Genomic DNA, 18,028 nt, shown 5'->3' with positions numbered 1-18,028 from the left:
ATTTCTTTAAAAAGCTTTAAGATAACAGTGATTTACAAAACATATTTGATCAATATATAATGTTCATTTCACTATTTATGGGAAGAGACCTCTATTCTATACATAATACAGGTTCCCAAGGATGGTAGCTCTACCTCTCTGTGGTTTGGATTTAAGGTTTATTATTTGCCTGTAGCACCTGACCTCCATTGCTTAGGTAGTAAATGATAATAGAAACTCATTAAATTGCCAGTACGTACTAAAAATCTTTACTTCCAAAGTGTTTTACAAAATTCTAGGACCTTGATATTAAAGATTTATGTTTCATAATATTATTAATTGCTTTTAAATTAATGTAATGAAAATAGAGATAGCTCTTTCATGCCATGTCACACCATTTTTCTCATATTAAATTGTTTAGTAAATGTTAGCCAATGTCCTTAAATCTGGGACCATAAATTTGAAGGGGAACTTGCTGATTTAGTTTTAAAAAATTATCTGGGGTATTAAAAGGATAAATTTAAGCAGCTAATCTTAACACATTGGATAATGACTCAAAACCAAGGACTATTCAGCTTCCATTTAATTCTATCATATATATTTAATTAATCAAAGAATTTTTTAGGTTGAAATTCTCTTTACTTTTTCCATTTTTAAATATTTTCATGATTATTGTAACTTTTGCTAGTATTTCCTTAGTGGCAGAAAAATAAAACAGTACTTTGTCCCTATGCTCTGTATTTTATTATATTTCCTTTTAGAAAAGTACTTTCAAGAGTAACTTCAATCTTAAAATTCCAAATTTCAAATATTATTATTTGTATTAATTAAATTTTAAAAATTAATTACTTTTTTTTCTATATGTCCATAGTGATTTTTGGCACAAAGTGGGGAAAAAACATCATACCATGGATGTTTCTCTTGACAGATGTGTATTTTGGAAGCAGTTAATATTAGTTTTAACAGAAAATTGTTGATGTGCGTTTCATCATCTAACAAGAAAAAGGATGTTCAGGACCCTTGATACAAATAAGTAGATTAAGTTCATTATTTGTCATAAGTAATGTTACAAGGAGAAAATAATATCAGTGAGAAATAAAAAATATTTGAGAATTCTCAATAATTCCCAGTATTTCAAAAGAAAGATGTCTTCTTTGCCATATATTCCTGTTTCTAATGAAATTTATAATTTGAAATGAAATTTCACACATACACTCACAAAAAAACCGAAGATTGTATGTAAGTTACACAAATACATATGAGTTGATTTCAATTTTTTGGTCCTGATTCATTTCCCTCTCCTTTAGTTTAATTTATAGTATGGAAACTGATTTATGAGGACCTGTGCTGTTAGGTAGATGCCCCTGCTCTGTCCTCATTTCTCTTCTCTGTGCTTTGGGTAACTTTGCAGTAAGAAAAACAATTTCTCAGATGTTTAGAAAATATCTGGTTCCAGAAAGAGTCGGAAAATTGTGAATAGCAGAATGAACAGGGACCTGATTCTTAATTTGTGATGAAGACAGGTCCAAAATACCTACCTAGCCTTTTAAATATTAAATTGCCTCATTTATAAGATCCAAAGAGTCCAAGGATGATTCATTTAGATTACCAGTCACCCTCTTCTAAAATGCAAACTTCAAGGCAGCATTAATTCTTTAGCAAGGATCTCTGACACACATTTACTAAGCATCTGAAACATTCCATCCATTGGATTATAAATTCAACACTTTAGTTCAGATCACAGAATATTGCTTCTCTAGAGGAAACTTTAAGATAGGCACTTTCAAAATTCAAAATGAGAAAATGAAGATTTATAGAGACTAGCCAGAAAGCAGAATTACTGGGAGTCAAGCCTCTACTAATACCTTATATAGTTGAAAAGCCTCTTATGGCAGCCTAGATTCCCCTAGACCCTGTGACTTGGGGCAGGGAAGTCTTTAGAGAGGAAGCCTCCAACGATCACCTCCATTTTTAAATGTTTCCAAACTCTGTGCTGTTCCACTAAGTACGAAGTCAATTTTCTTTTTCTTGTTGTATTGCTCAAAAGGCACCATTCTGGATTCTAGAGATCCAATCCTGTACTTCAGGATTAATATGCTCTGTAACCTAGTTTATTAAATATTTTAACAGTATTTCTATGGGAGGAAATTGCCATGAATTTCTTTTAGAACATAGCCTGTTTTAAAATTAGAGGATTATCTGACCATGTTATATCAAAATATAATTCAAGAAAAAAATACTTTCACATACATATTATGTATATGTATGGATATATGTGTGTGTACCATTAAAACTAGTAAACATTGTTTACCTAGCAAATTCAGTTATAAAGAACTATAACAATATATTAGTAATCCTAGGTTTGTTGTCTATATGGACATTAAATATCAATTATCAGATGTAAACATCATACACAGAGAACACTCTGTGAATTCCTAATGACAATAAAATAATTTTTGTAAACTTGTCAAAAAACTATAATATTTTTCACAACTTCTGTCGGGAACCATTCCTTTGTTATACTAGGAAAGTTCTGAGAAGTTTAATGAGGCTTTGGATAACAGATGGGAAATTTAATAAGCTTCTGAGTAATGAAGTGACAGTTTATGAATTTCCGTTTTCAGAGGAAAAATTATAGCAAGCTTTGCATTATGACATTAGTCTTACATGGCTCAAAATAACAACAGCAACAAATTAACAAAGGAAGAAATAAACTCCCCCAACTCTATGTAAACCTTCATAGCTTTCTTATTTCTGAGATTTTCTCACAACCACAGTTAAACATTATTTCCAACTTTTTAATCCTATAACATGTATGGCAAATAAAATAATTGATAAGCCTCAAACAAACCATATTCCTTGTAAAGTAACCTCTGATTTTAATGTATTTGCCTTTGGAAAGTATATATGTATTATTAAACAAAAAGCATGTTTTATTAAAAGTTATATTCTTAATATCACATGAGGTAAGATCTAAATTTACTCATTTTCAAAGGATAAAACCCATTATGACAGCCTCCACTTTAAGCCAACCTTTTGACCCATAATTCACTCTGGCTTACCTTTTCTTTTTAACTTTGATGAGAAAAAATTCTTTCCACTTATGACTAATTTATTTCCATTGGGTTTTAGCTTCTTATTTGAAACTACCACAACCTCAGAAATATAGCACAATACTATGGTTTGTATATCCCCTCCAGGACATGTGTTGACATTAAATTGCCTCTGTAATGGTATTGGGAAGAAGAACATTCAAAAGGTAATAGGGTCATTAGGGTTCCATTCTCATGAATGAATTAATGCTGCTATTTCAAGAGCCCTGTGATCTCTTTCTCTGCCCTCTCTACTCTCTATGTGGTCCCTTGCCTTTCCCCCATATTATGATATGGTGAATCATAATGGAAATTCATCAGGAGATTTCCAGTGTCATGTTTTTGACTTCTCACATTCCAGATCCATAAGCCAATATTTTTTTCATTATAAATTACTCAGTCACAGGCATTCTTTTATACCAAGATAAAAAAGACTAATACACATAACAAGATGTGATTTTTTAAAAAATTGCCCTTTATTAAATATATTATGCTCCAATTTTTTTCAAAGATTTGCAAACCATTTCTTGGGTTGTTTCTTGGAGGCATAGGAGAACATATTGGTGTCAGTAAACATACCCCCTCAATGATCTTCCATCATCAAATTTACTATTGTGACATTAACTTAAGAAAAATACTCGAGGTTGGGGATGTGGCTCAAGAGGTATTGCGCTTGCCTGGCATGTGTGGGGTGCTGGGTTCGATCCTCAGCACCACATTAAAAAATAAATAAAATAAAGATGTTGTGTCCACTGAAAACTAAAAATCAAATATTAAAAAATTCTCTCTCTCTCTCTCTCTCTCTCAAACAAAAAAAAAAAAAGAAAGAAAAATACTCACTTGCCGTCAATGCATTTGTAATGGTACACATTAAGAAAAAGTCATAAATATTATTTGTTTTTACTCAAATAGGTTTTTTTGTTAAAATATAGTAAAATATAATTTTACATCCCTCTTAAATAATTCTAGACTCTATAATTGGGTCTTATGTATTCTAGGATGCATTTATAATACTTTCTGGTGAAAGTTTTACCTAAAAATAACTATTGAAATTCTTAAGTTATATAAAACTAAGTGAAATTTTAATTTTTCAATTATTATTCCGAAACTAGTAACAAGTAGCACAAAGTAATTGATATCATAAACTACTTAGTAAAACCTTGAAATATCATGAGAAATTATCTTAGCAAAGGTATTTTTTTAGATTTTACTCATAACTATTTATTGCTTACCTGTATTAAGTATGTTAAAGAGGGATCAGAGGAAAAAAAGTAAATGAAACTTGACTTTGATGAATGGATATTGTTTATTGTTTTCAGGATGAAAAATGTTCTATTGGATGGTGACTAATGGAATAAGAGAGGTGGAGAAAAGCAGTTTCTTATTATGCACTCAGTGGGTTCCATCTGAACAAGCTGTTCTGGGTGAACAGCCCCTTTCTCAGTAGAATCCATTACCACTTACAATTCATCAACAATTCAAATGTATTCGATATTTAATCCTTGAGGCTGGAAATATAAGCTTTAAATAGTTAAATAGGATTAAGTTATTTCAAATCATGCAGATTATTAATGACATGAAATCTATTCTTATATGAATCAGACTCAAAGTAAAAATAAAATGAAACCCAGGAGGCATATTTTATACTACTTACTGTTTTACAAAATGAAGCTAGGTAATGAGGTTCCTACATTGTAAATATTCTTTTTATTAGACACTGCTTGGCAATTATAGCAAAAATTTTGCTCATAATTAAATGATCATTGTTAATTTTTTATGATTCTACCACTATTTCATTGGGACAATGGAGGAAGAGAAAATAGGAAACAGACTTATCCAAATAAGTATTCTTTTTTTTTTTTTAAGGAAAAGTGTTAGTGGTAGTTTAAAAGGAAATATTGTTCTATTTCTGGGATGATATAATAATGCAATTTTTCCTATTCCTCTCTGTAAATATAATTTAAAACACTACATAGCACAGGCACACCAAACTTGATGACATTCTGAAAGGGAGAACAGTCAAGGAACTTAGGAACATGATGATGACAAATCCCTTCTCTGAACTTCTCTTTTTGTGTTGGATATCCCAAACAAGATGGTAGACAGAATGGCCCCCAGATTGGACACAGACAAAACCCCAGGTAAACCCTATGCTATCTAGTCATATGGTTGAAAGGGAGATACTGTCAAGACAGAAAACTGTTATGAAATATTTGTTCTTTAGCCAAATGGTAAAATTCAATTAACCAATAATCTCCATCTGTACACCCACTCACACCAGCAAAGAAGGAGTAAAAATCCCAGATGTCTTTTTTTTTCCTATCTCTGATATGTATCATTTGTTTCTCTCATCTAACTGAAATATTGTCTTCTAGACGAATTACTCTTCTCACTTTCTAAACTCTGGTAATCACCATATTGCTCTCAGCTTGTATTGGTTGTATTATTTTAGATTCCACATATGAATAAGATTGTGCTGTATTGAAACTACTGTGCCAAATTTATTTTACTTAGCACCATGAACTCCAACTTAATTTGTGTTATCACAAATTATACAATTTACTTTTTAAGGCAGAATAGCATCTCATTATATATTTATCCATTTTCTTTTTCCATCCTTTGGTTAATAGAAGTTGAGTCCAAGTCCTGGCTAATTTGAATAATACACCAATAAATATGATAATACAGAAATCTCTTCAATATACTTATTTAAAATCCTTTAATAAATAGCCAGAAGGGGAAGATTATTATGGTTGTTCTAGCTTCAGTTTTATGAACAATCTTTATAACAGCTATATTAATTTACACTCCAATCATCAGTATATATATAAGAGTTCCCTTTTCTCCACATCCTTGCCAATACTTTTTTTTTAGAGAGAGAGAGAGAGAGAGAGAGAGAGAGAGAGTTTTTTAGTATTTATTTTTCAGTTTTCAGTGGACACAACATCTTTTTTTTATTTTTATGTGGTGCTGAGGATCGAACCCAGCGCCCCACACAGGCCAGGAAAACACATTACCGTTTGAGCCACATCCCCAGCCCCAATACTTATTTTTAATATTTTTTGATAATAGACATTCTGATAATTATAAAGTAATATTTCATTGTGGCTTTAATTTTCATTTACCTAGTGATTAATGATGTTGAATGTCATTTTAAAAAACTGTTAGCCATTTATGTCATCTCTTAAGAAATATCTATTCATATCATTTATCCATTTTTAATATGGTTATCTTTTTGTGCTATTGAATTCTTGGACTTATTTGTATATTTTGAATATTATCATTTTATTTCATGTGGCATTTGCAAATATTTTTTTCTCCCATTATGTAAGTTTCCTTTTCATTTTGTTACTTTCTTTATTATACAGAAACTTTTTAGTTTGATACAATCCCATTAGTCTATTTTTGCCTTTTCTTGCCTGATTTTTGGGGGTCAAAATCCATAAAATCATTGCTCAGATGAATGTTCTATAGTTTTCCTCCTATATTTTCTTCTAACAGTTTTATAGTTTCTGGTTTTACTTTTTAATCTTTAATCTGTGTTGATTTTTTTTGGTGTGAAATAAAGGTGAATTTCATTCTTCTACATGTGGATATACAGTTTTTCCAGCACTCTTTCTTGAATAACCTGTGGTTTTCTCATTATTTACTCTTGGTACCTTTTGTCAAAAGTCAGGTTCTTTCTTGTGTTCTCCACTGAAATGATAAATGGGTCCATTTTTATTCCACTACCATGCTGTTTTAATACATTTACAACAGAATATAGTTACATGATTAAAATAGATAACATTAATTTTTTTTATGTAGTTTGAAGTTAAGCTAGGGTGATGTCTCCAGTCTTACTTTGCCTCAAGATTACCTTGGTTATTTCCTTTTCCTTTTTTTTCCCCTGGGGGGAGGGTGTTGTATATGTAAGTTTTAGGATGTTTTTATATTCTGTGAATAATATAATTCAAACCTTTATAGAAATTGCATTTACTGGACTTATTTTGTGTTATGGACATTTTAATAATATTATTTCTTTCAATATATGAACATGGACTATATGATATATGTTTCTTCAATTTCTTTCCCCAAAGTTTTGAAATTTTTAGTGTACAGAGCTTTAATACCTTGGTTAAACTTATTCTTAAGTGTTTTATTTTATAGCTTTTGTAGATAACTTTTTTGAATTTTTTTAAATTTCTTTTTAGTATATACAAATGTTGATTTTTGTCTGATGGATTTATATCCTGCAATTCTACTGTATTTGTTAATTAGTTGTAAATTATTTTTGTGGAGTCTTTAGTACTTTCTTAATATAAAATGACTTCACCAGCAAACAACAGCAACAATTTTACTTCTTCCTCCAGTTTTGAATATCTTGTGTTTCTTTGTCTTGACTAATTGCTGTGGTAAGAATGGATATCTTTGTTTTATTCCTGGTCTCAGAAGAAAAGCTCTGAACTGACACCATCGAATAAGATGTTAGCTGTTGTTTGGTCACAGATGGATTTGCATTGTGTTCAGGTATATTCCTTCTATACCTAATCTCTTGAGAGTTTGTGTCATGAAAGGATGTTGAATTTTGTGAAATGTTTTTTTCTGCATGAATTCAGATGATCTTGTGAATTTGTCTTTCATTCTGTTAATGTAGTGTTTCACATTTATAGATTTGCAAATGTTGAAGCATATCTATCCCAGAGATATATCCCTCTTAATAATGGTGAATGATTAATTCATACGAATTTGATTTCCTATCATTTTCTTGAAGATTTGTGACTCTATGTTCATCAGAAAAATTGGCCTGTAATTTTCTTTTCTTGAAATGTCCTTGTATGGCTTTGGTATTGAGATTAAAAAGTCTACACATGCGTATTATTCTTTTCAAGCTGTGATAAGGCCATATTCTTAGCCACAAAGAAAATGTCATGAATTCATAAAAATAAAATCATATAGAGAATGAAAAAACTGAAATTAGTTTGAATAAATTCTCTGCCCACACTGTAATCAGACTAAAAATAAATTATAAAAAGTTAAATTCACAAATAATTATAAACTAAACATTACATTTCTAAAAATTCATCTTCAGAGTTTTCTCATAGCTGTTTTTTCATATAGGATACTGGGAAAAAATGTTGGAAAAACTGAGACTAAAACAATATTTCTGTCAAAGACATGAAGTCAAAAGCCAACCTCTGCCACCAAACCTTAATACAAACAAAGAAAAACATGATGTATTGGAGAGAAATTACAAAGCATTCCACAGAGCAGCTGGTGCTGAAATATACCAGAACACTTTGTTTCTAACAAGGCTTGACTTCAGGAGAAACTAATGAAAAAGATTCTTACATACTACCAGTTCATCAGAGTCTTACTGACCTGAGGGAAGGGACACACCCAACCTCAGCCCAAGATAGCTGTCTTGCCCAGCCAAGAGGGAGGGAAATTAGCAGCATATGTGAAATCACAGTCCAGAAGCAGAGGCTTACTAAATAAATGAAACTTACTTTGAGTATTGGAGAATGTGTCTCTTCCTTCACACTTTTCACCACATTTCTAAATGTCTACTTATAACTTCCTTTCAGATAACTTATCATACCCATCTATCAAGAAAATATTAGATAGAAATCATGATGAAACAACAACCTCAATATCAATAACATAAAACCCACAGTTTGTAGATAAAAAGCAAACTCCAGAACAAGATGAAAATATGGTAGAGAAATTGTAATTATCAAATCAGAAACTTACATCCACATGATTGATGTGATAAGGACATAAACAGATAAACTATCCAAAAATGAGAAAAAGAGGACAATGTAAGCATAGAGGGAAATTTTTAGAAAATAAACCATGAGAAATATCAATAATTAAAAATGACAAAACAGAAATGTGGAAACAATATCAACAAGTATTTTCCTTTTCATAATGTTGATAATACATGGATTGATTCTGAATTTATTATAGTAAGTAGGATTCAGCAGCATCTCCCAAAGTGACTGATACTCAACAAAGAGTAGGCAATGAGTCAGACTATAAATATCCTGATATTAACCCAATCCAGGGCTCATATGGAAAAGAAGCTCATGAAATAGACCCTTGATTAAAAGGAGAAATAATAACCATCCCAGTAGATGGGTAGATATACAAGCAATACCAAAACCAAAACAACAAACTGCTTCAATCAGCCCATAACATTTCAAAACTAATTCTATTGATAATACAGTGGAAAGAAATGTCAGAGAAAGAATTTAGAAAGTTCATGGTTAATATGCTCAGTGAGCTAAAATAAGATGTAAGCAGTGAAATTAGAGAGAAAATACAGGAATTCAAAGATCATTTCCATAAAGAGATAGATATTCTGAAAAAGAACCAAAAGAAATCCAGGAAATGAAAACTCAACAACAACAACAAAATTCAATGGAAAGACTTCTTTGAAGATAGATTTGAGGCCTCAAAGACAAAGTATATAATCTTGAAAATAAAGTTTGCCAAAAAAGAAAAGATATTAAGAAACCATGAACAGAATATTCAATAAATATGGTATAACATCAAGAGACCAAATGTAAGATTATTGGGGTAAACATAGGCTCTGAAACACAAAGTAAATGGATGTACAAACTTTACAATGAAATAATATAGAAAAATTTCAAAACGTTAGGAATGAGATGGAAATTCACATATAAGAATCATATAGGACTCCAAATACACAAAATTGCAATAGTTCTACTCCAATATATATATTATAATAAAATTGCCTAAGATACAGAATAAGAATAGAATTCTAAAATCTGAAAGAGAAAAGTGGCCAGTCACATTTATAGGTCAACCAATATAAATTTCAACTGCTTACTCAACCCAGATCATAAAATGTAGGAGGGCTTGGAATACCAAGCTCTGAAAGAAAAGGTGCTATCCAAGATTCTATACCCAGCAAAATTAAGCTTCGTAATTGAAAATCAAATAAACACCTTCCAAGATAAACAGAAACTAAAAGAATTTGTAATCACAAAGTCATTGCTAAAAAACATACTTAATGAAATATTTCATGAAGGATAAATGAAAAATAAAAGTGAAAATCAGCATAGGGATGCATTACAGTAGAATAGTCAATTAAAGGAGAACCAAGTCTGAATTAAACATCAAAAAAATTAAGATGGCAGGAAATAAAAATTACCTCTCCATAATAACATTGAATGTAAATGGTCTAAACTCTTCAATAAAGTCATATATTGACAAACTGAATTAAAAAATATGACTCAACAATATATTGCTTGCAAGAAACTCACCTCACAGGCAAAGACATCCACAGACTGAAGGTGAAAGAATGGGAAATTATATGCCGTGCATATGGTACCTGTAAACAAGCAGGGATAGCTTGTCTCATATCAGACAAAGTGGCCATCAAGCCAAAATTAATCAGAAGGGGCAAAGAAGGTCCCTTCATACTGGTTAACTGGATCATCCAACAACAAGATAAAAATGATTGTAAATATTTATACCCCCCAAAATGATGCATCTACGTATAAGAAAAAAATCTTCTCAATATTAGAATCAAATAGAGAATAATGAAAAAATATTAGGTGAATTCAACACATCTGTCTCACACTATATAGATCATGTAGACATAAACCATGTAAACATTTCTCAGATCTAAAAAGTACTATGAACCAAATGGATCTAACAGACATCTATAGAATATTTTATCCATCAACATCTAAATATATATTTTTCTCAGCACTACAAGAAACATTTTCTAAAATAGATCATATTTTAGGTCACAAAGAAAATCTTAGCAAAGACAAAAATACAGATAATTTTTATGTTGTATCAGATCATGATAAACTAGTAATAAATATAGATAATTTCTTACATGTATCAAAGTATAATGGAGTAAGTTAGAAATCCATGATAAAATTGAAAAACAGAAAATCCTCTAAAACCTAGAGCTTAAATAATACATTTTTTAACAATAAATGAACAGCATAAGAAATGGGGGGGGATTATTTCTCAAAAAATACTAAGAATAGTGATACAACATAACAAAATCTCTGGGAAAGTATGAAGGCAGTTGTAAGAGGAAAATTTATAGCAGTGAGTTTAAACATCAAAACATTGGAATGATTTAAAATAAACAACCTAACATTACACTTCAAGGTGCTAGAAAAAGAACAAACTAAACCAAAGTCAGTTGAAGATATAAAATAATTATAATCAGAATGAAACTGAGAATAAAGAAAAAATACAAAACATCAGTCTTCTCAGTGAAAGGATAAACAGAATTTGATATACCACTTGCCAAATTAGACAAAATGAAAATAGAGAAGACTCAAATAAATAAAATGAGAGATACCAGACTTTAAAGAAAATTAATACTAATTCTCCTCAAATTATTCCATGAAATATAAAAGGAGGGATCCCTGCCAAATTCATTCTATGAAACAGTATCACCTTGATACCAAAATCAGACAAATACACATAAAGAAAAGAAATCTTTAGATTGATATCCTTGATGAACATAAATGTAAAATTTCTTAATAAAATATTGGCAAACTACATACAAAAACATTTTGAAAAGATAGGGCACCACAATCAAATGGGGTTAATTTCAGGGGTTTAAGGAAGTTTCAACATACAGAAATCAATAAATGTAATTCACCACATGTATAGAGTTGAGGACGTAAATCACATGATTCTCTCAATAGATGAAGAAAAAAGCATTTGGCAAAATGTAGTGTCCACTCATGTTTAAAGCACCAGAAAAAATAGCTAATTACAGTGATACACACTTGAAATTCCATTTACTTGGGAGGCTGAGGCAGGAGGATTGTAGGTTCAAGGCTAGCCTCAGCAACTTAGCAAGGCCCTAGGCAACTTGGTGAAAGCCCATCTCAAAATTTACCAAAAGTTAAAAAAAAAAAGCAGGGGATTAGGCTCGGTTGTTAAGTAAGGTTTGTACTACCCTCCATCCCCAAATCTAGAGAAACTAGGGATAGAAGGAACTTACCTCCTTCAATATTGTAAAGGGTATATATGACAAACCCAAGGCCAACATCATACTGAACAGAGAAAAATTGAAAGCACTGCCTCTACTATCAGGAACAAGACAAGGATATCCACTGACACCACTCCTATTCAACATAGTTCTCAAAATTCTAGCCAGAGCAGCCAGGCAAGAGAAGGAAATCAATAGGACATAAATAGGAAAAGAAGAGCTCAAATCTATTGGCTGATGATATGATCCTATATTTACAAGACCCAAAAAGTTCCACTAGAAGACTTTCTAGTGCTGATAAATGAAATCAGCAAAGCATCAGTATAAAAGATACGTGTGTGTATGTGTGTGTGTGTGTGTGTGTGTGTGTGTATATTTCAACCACTTTCCTACTCAAATAACCAACTTGCCAAAAAATAAATTGGGAAAACTCTTCCATTCACAATAAACTCAAAAAATAAAGTACTTGGGAATAAATATTATATCGGATGCCAAGAACCTTCACAATGAAAATTATGGAACACTGAAGAAAGACATTGAAGATCTTAGGAGATAAAAAGCACTTCCTTTTTCTTGGGTAGGTAAAATTAATAGCAAATGGCCATGCTACCAAAAGCATTGTACAGATTCAACGAAATTTCCATCAAATTATCAATGATATTCTATGGTTTTTTTCCCCTTTTTGGAATTTGTTCCTTTTAGATATACATTAAAGAAGAATGTATTTTGACATATTACACATTATAATTAGGATCTCATTCGTTTTTGTTGACCATGACATGGAGTTACACTGGTTGTGTATCCATATATGAACATAGGAAAGTTATGCATGATTCATTCTATTGTCTTTCCTATACCCACCTCCCCTTTACTTCATTTCCCTTTGTCTAATCCAATAAACTTCTATTTTCCCTACCCCTCCCACCCCATTATGTGTTGGCCTCTTCATATCAAAAGAGAAAAAAAATATGGAATGCTTCAGGAATTTGTGTGTCATTATTGTGCAGGGCTGTGCTAATGTTCTCTGTATTGTTCCAACCTTAATATAGGTGCTGCCGAGACAAGCACCCAATGACATTCTTCATAGAACTGGAAAAAGCAATTCTAAAATTCTTTTCAAAAAATAAGAGAACCATAATAATCAAAGCAATATTGATTAAAAATAGTAATGCTGGAGGCATCACAATAGAATACCTCAAAATATACTATAGAGCTATAGCAACAAAAACAGCATGGTTCTGGCACCAAAACAAACTTGAGGAGCCATGCTATAGAAGATGCAAAGGTAAACCCACATAAAAACAATTATATAGTATTAGACAAAGATGCCAAAAACATTTCTTGGAGAGAATATAGCCTTTACAAAAAATGGTGCTGAGGAACTGGTACTCCATATGGAGAAGAATACAACTTGACCTCTATCTTTCACCTGCACAAAAATCAACCCAAAGTGAATGCAAGACCTATAAATTAGGCCAGAAACTCTGAAACTGCTAGAAAAAATATAAGCACAACATTCCAACATGTTGGCACAGGAATTGACCTCCTTAATAAGACTTCTAAAAAGTAAGAAATAAAATCAATAATCAATAAATGGGATTATATCCGATGGAAGAGCTTTTAAAAAGCAAAGGAAGCCATTTAAAGTATGAAGAGAGAGCCTGTGTAATGGGAGAAGACTTTGCCACCTGCTCCTTAGATACAGTATTAACATTCAGAATATACATAATGTTAGGTATATCTCAAAAGACTCAATAAAAATGTCATAAAAAAGAAAAGTACATATTTATATGTATGTAAGCATATGTGTGTGAGAGTGTATGTATGTATTTTTTTTCTGAAACTGGGTTGAGGGAAAAAAAAAAAAAACGCCTTACCTCTCCCTAATGCATCAAAGATAAAATTTATATTCATATTCTCTGAAATCACACAAGAAATAAGAGAAATATCGCAAGTAAAAAATTTCAAATATTGGAAGAAAAAACAGCTATCTACTTTGAATTCTGCACCCTGTGAAGTTATTCTTTATAACTGAATGAGAAATAAAGATATTTTCAGACAAGCAAAAATTGAAAAAAATTACTGTCAGTAGACTTGCCTTGTAATAAATTTTAAAATAAATTATTTGGAAAGAAGAAAATAAGATAGATCAGACTGGATCAATAGAAAGAAAAATAAAATGAATAGCATCAAAAGAAGGAATAAACAAAGTAAAAAGATCTTATATTTCTTAATTTATCTAACAAATAAGTTATTCAACATTTATCTAAACAATAATAACTTGTTCAAAATAATACAACTATTATATTACAACTGTATAAATAATACAACTGTATTATAACTGCATTATAATGCAGTTATTTATGTTATAAACATAACATAAATATAACAAAATAATACAACTGTATAGTAAACATAATATATTAGATTATGTACACTGATGTTTATATAGAGAGAGACATTTATTTTTCTATCTTTTTAAAATAAAAAAAAATTGTTCTCATGAGTGACACATGACAGTAGAATTCATTTTGACACATCATACATAAGTTGAGTATAACTTCTCATTCTTCTGGTTGTACATGATATAGAATCACATCAGTCATGTAGTCACATATGCACATAATGGAATAATACTTCATTTTACTATCCTTCCTACCACCATACTTAATCTTCTCCCTCCCCTCCCCTATGCCAAATCCAGAGTTCCTCCATTCTTCCCTAGACACACCCCCTTATTGTAAATTAACATCTGCATGACACACCCCCTTATTGTGAGTTAACATCTGCATATCAGAGAAAATATTCAGCCTTTCTTTTTTGAGATTGGCTTATTTTGCTTTGCACAATATTCTTCAGCTCCATCCATTTACTGGCAAATGTCATAATTTCATCCTTCTTTAAGACTGAATAATATTCTATTGTATATATATACCACATTTTCTTTATTCATTCATCTGTTGAAGGGCTCCTAGATTGTTTCAGTAGTTTAGCTATTGTGAATGCAGCTGCTGTAAACATTGATGTGGTTGCATCACTCTAGTATGCTAATTTTAAGTCCTTTGCGTATAAAAGAAGGAGTGGACAGCTGGGTCAAATGGTGGTTCCATTCCAAGTTTTCTAAGGAATCTCCTTAAGGCTTCCCATAGTGATTTTACCAATTTGCAGTACCACCAGCAATGTATGAGTGTACCTTTCTACCCACATCCTCACCAATATTTATTGTTGTTTGTATTCTTTCTTTTTAATTTTTTTATAAGTTGTAGATGGACACAATATCTTTATTTATTTATTTGTATGTGGGGCTGAGGATTGAACCCAGTGCCTAACATGTGCAAGACAAGTGCTGTTACCACTGAGCCACAACCCACCCCACTGTTCATATTCTTGATAATTGCCATTCTGACTGGAGGGAGATAAAATCTTTGAGTAATTTTGATTTGCATTTCTCTAATTGCTAGAGATGTTGAAAATTTTTTCATGTATTTGTTGACTGATGATATTTCTTCTTCTGTGAAGTGTCTTCTCAATTCTGTAGTCCATTTATTAATTGAGTTATTTGTTTTTTGGTGTTGAGTTTATTGAGTTTTTTTTTTTTTTTCCCGGGCAGGGGGCAGGTAACAGGGATAGAACTCATGGGCACTTGAATATTGAGCCACACCCCCATGCCTATTTTGTATTTTGCTTAGACACAGAATCTCACTGAGTTATTTAGCACCTCACTTTTGCTGAGGCTGACTTTAAACTTGTAATCTTCCTGCCTCAGCATCCCCAGCCAATGGGATTAGAGGTGTGCCCCACCTAGCCCAGCTAAGTTTTTTAGTTCTTTATATATCCTGGATGTTAATGCTATATCAGAGGTGCATGTGGTAAAGATTTTCTCTCATTCTGTAGGCTCTCTCTCAATGCTATTATTTCCTGCATGGAGAAGATTTTTAGTTTGATTCCATCCCATTTATTGATTCTTGATTTTAATTATTAAGGAAGTCAGTTCCTAAGCTAACATGGTGAAGTTTAAGGCCTACTTTTTCTTCTATTAGGCTTAGGGACCCTGTTCTAGTGCCTAAGTCTTTGATCCAGTTTGAGTAGAGTTTCATGCAGGATGAGAGATAGGGGTTTAATTTCATTTTGCTACATATGGATACCCAGTTTTTCCAGCACCTGTTTTTGAAGAGGCTGTTTTCTCTAATGAATGTTTTTGGTGCCTTTGTCTAGTATAAGATAACTGTATTTAAGTGGGTTTGTCTCTCTCTGTCTTCTATTCAGTACCATTGGTCTATATATCTGTTTTGATGCCAATACTTTGCTGTTTTTTGTTATATGCTCTGTAGTATAGTTTAAGGTCTTGTATTGTGATGCTTCCTGATTCACTATTCTTTTGGGGGGTTACTGGGGATTGAACCAAGGACACCTGACCACAGAGCCACATCCCTAGCCCTATTTTATATTTTATTTAGAGATAGGGTCTCAATGAGTTGCCTAGTGCCTTGTTTTTGCTTTGAACTCATGATACTCCTGCTTCAGCCTCCCAAAGCCACAGCAATTACAGGTGTAGCCACCACACCTGGGCACTCTTCTTGATAAAGTTTGCTTTGGCTATTTTGGGTCTCTTATTTTTCCAAGTAAATTTCATGATTGCTTTTTCTAGTTCCATAAAGAATATCATTGAGATTTTAATAGGAATTGCATGAAATCTGTATAATGCTTTTGGTAGAATGATTGTTTTAACAATATTAAATTCTGCCTATACAAGAGCATGGGGGGGGGTATATTTCCATCTTCTAAGGTCTTCCATTTCTTTCTTTAGTGGTCTGTAGTTCTGTAGTTTTCATTGTAGATATATATATAAGAACATATAAATGTATATATCTGTCTATATTTACAAGTACAATTAGGGACAGAAATTGTCTCTGGTTCCAATTAGTGAGAGTTGGGAGGGAAGAACTAGGATTATTCTATCACTAAGATGACTCTCCTAAGGTTTGTGAAAACAGTATGAAACTACTTGAACCTCAAGGAAAAGTAAGTAAGAAATAAAGACACAAAGAAAGAAGCAAAAAGATGGAAACAAAGAAGTATGACTGCTATTCTAATAAGGAGAGAAAATTGAAACATAAAATGTGTTAAATACATAAAATGATAAAGAACAAGGGAAACACTGAAAAAGAGTAATACACCTTAGATATATATCCCAAAATATCAATATTTAGTTTGAATATCAGTGGCCTAAATGTATCGATTAAAAATTATCAGACATATCATGAGACCAGACACAACATCATCTGTAACAAATCAACTTTAAATATAAAATACATATAGGTTAAAAGTAAAAGTAGGGAGAGTTATTAGAGATAAGATGGGTATTACAGATAATATATTGGTCAACTGTCTTAGATGATACAATAATTCTCAAAAATTTTCTTTGCAATAATAGAACATCATAGTGTTTTGGCAAACCAATAGAAATGAAAGAAGAATTAGCTGAATTTGGTATTATGGTGGATCAATAAGATTTGTTCATCATTTGAAAGTTAGTTGATATATTCCACCATATCAACAAGCTAAAAATACATATGATCGTACCATTAAGTGCAGAAAAAATACATAGCACTTGTTCATGACTACAAACTCTCAGTAAACTAAGAATAAAAGGGAATATCTCGATTTGATAAAAAATAATCTACTAAAATGTTGCCACCATCATATTTAATGGTAGAAAGTTCAAACATTTCCCACCATGAGTGGAAATAAAGGCAATGATATTCACTCACAAGACAGTTTAGTTGAGGGGGGATCGTAGAGGATAGGAAAGGCAGCAGAATACAACAGACACTAGTATGGCAATATGTAAATCAATGGATGTGTAACCGATGTGATTCTGCAATCTGTATACAGGGTAAAAATGGGAGTTCATAACCCACTTGAATCAAAGTGTGAAATATGATATATCAAGGACTATGTAATGTTTTGAGCAACCAAC

General features: G+C 31.6%; 1 protein-coding gene and 1 non-coding gene across 4 annotated transcripts in view; both read right to left on the bottom strand.

Moving 5' to 3' along the window:
- Positions 1-18,028, bottom strand: part of Sntg1 (syntrophin gamma 1) — an 819,084-nt gene that overhangs the window by 13,111 nt on the left and 787,945 nt on the right. The gene's annotated exons all lie outside the window — the stretch shown is intronic.
- Positions 13,011-13,116, bottom strand: LOC125610601. Its single transcript, XR_007340606.1, has one exon. It is a non-coding gene; the product is annotated as a U6 spliceosomal RNA (small nuclear RNA).

Source organism: Marmota marmota, unplaced genomic scaffold (genome assembly GCF_001458135.2).
Source record: "Marmota marmota marmota unplaced genomic scaffold, marMar, whole genome shotgun sequence".
NCBI lineage: Eukaryota > Metazoa > Chordata > Mammalia > Rodentia > Sciuridae > Marmota > Marmota marmota.
This window is presented reverse-complemented; position numbering and strand designations above follow the sequence as displayed.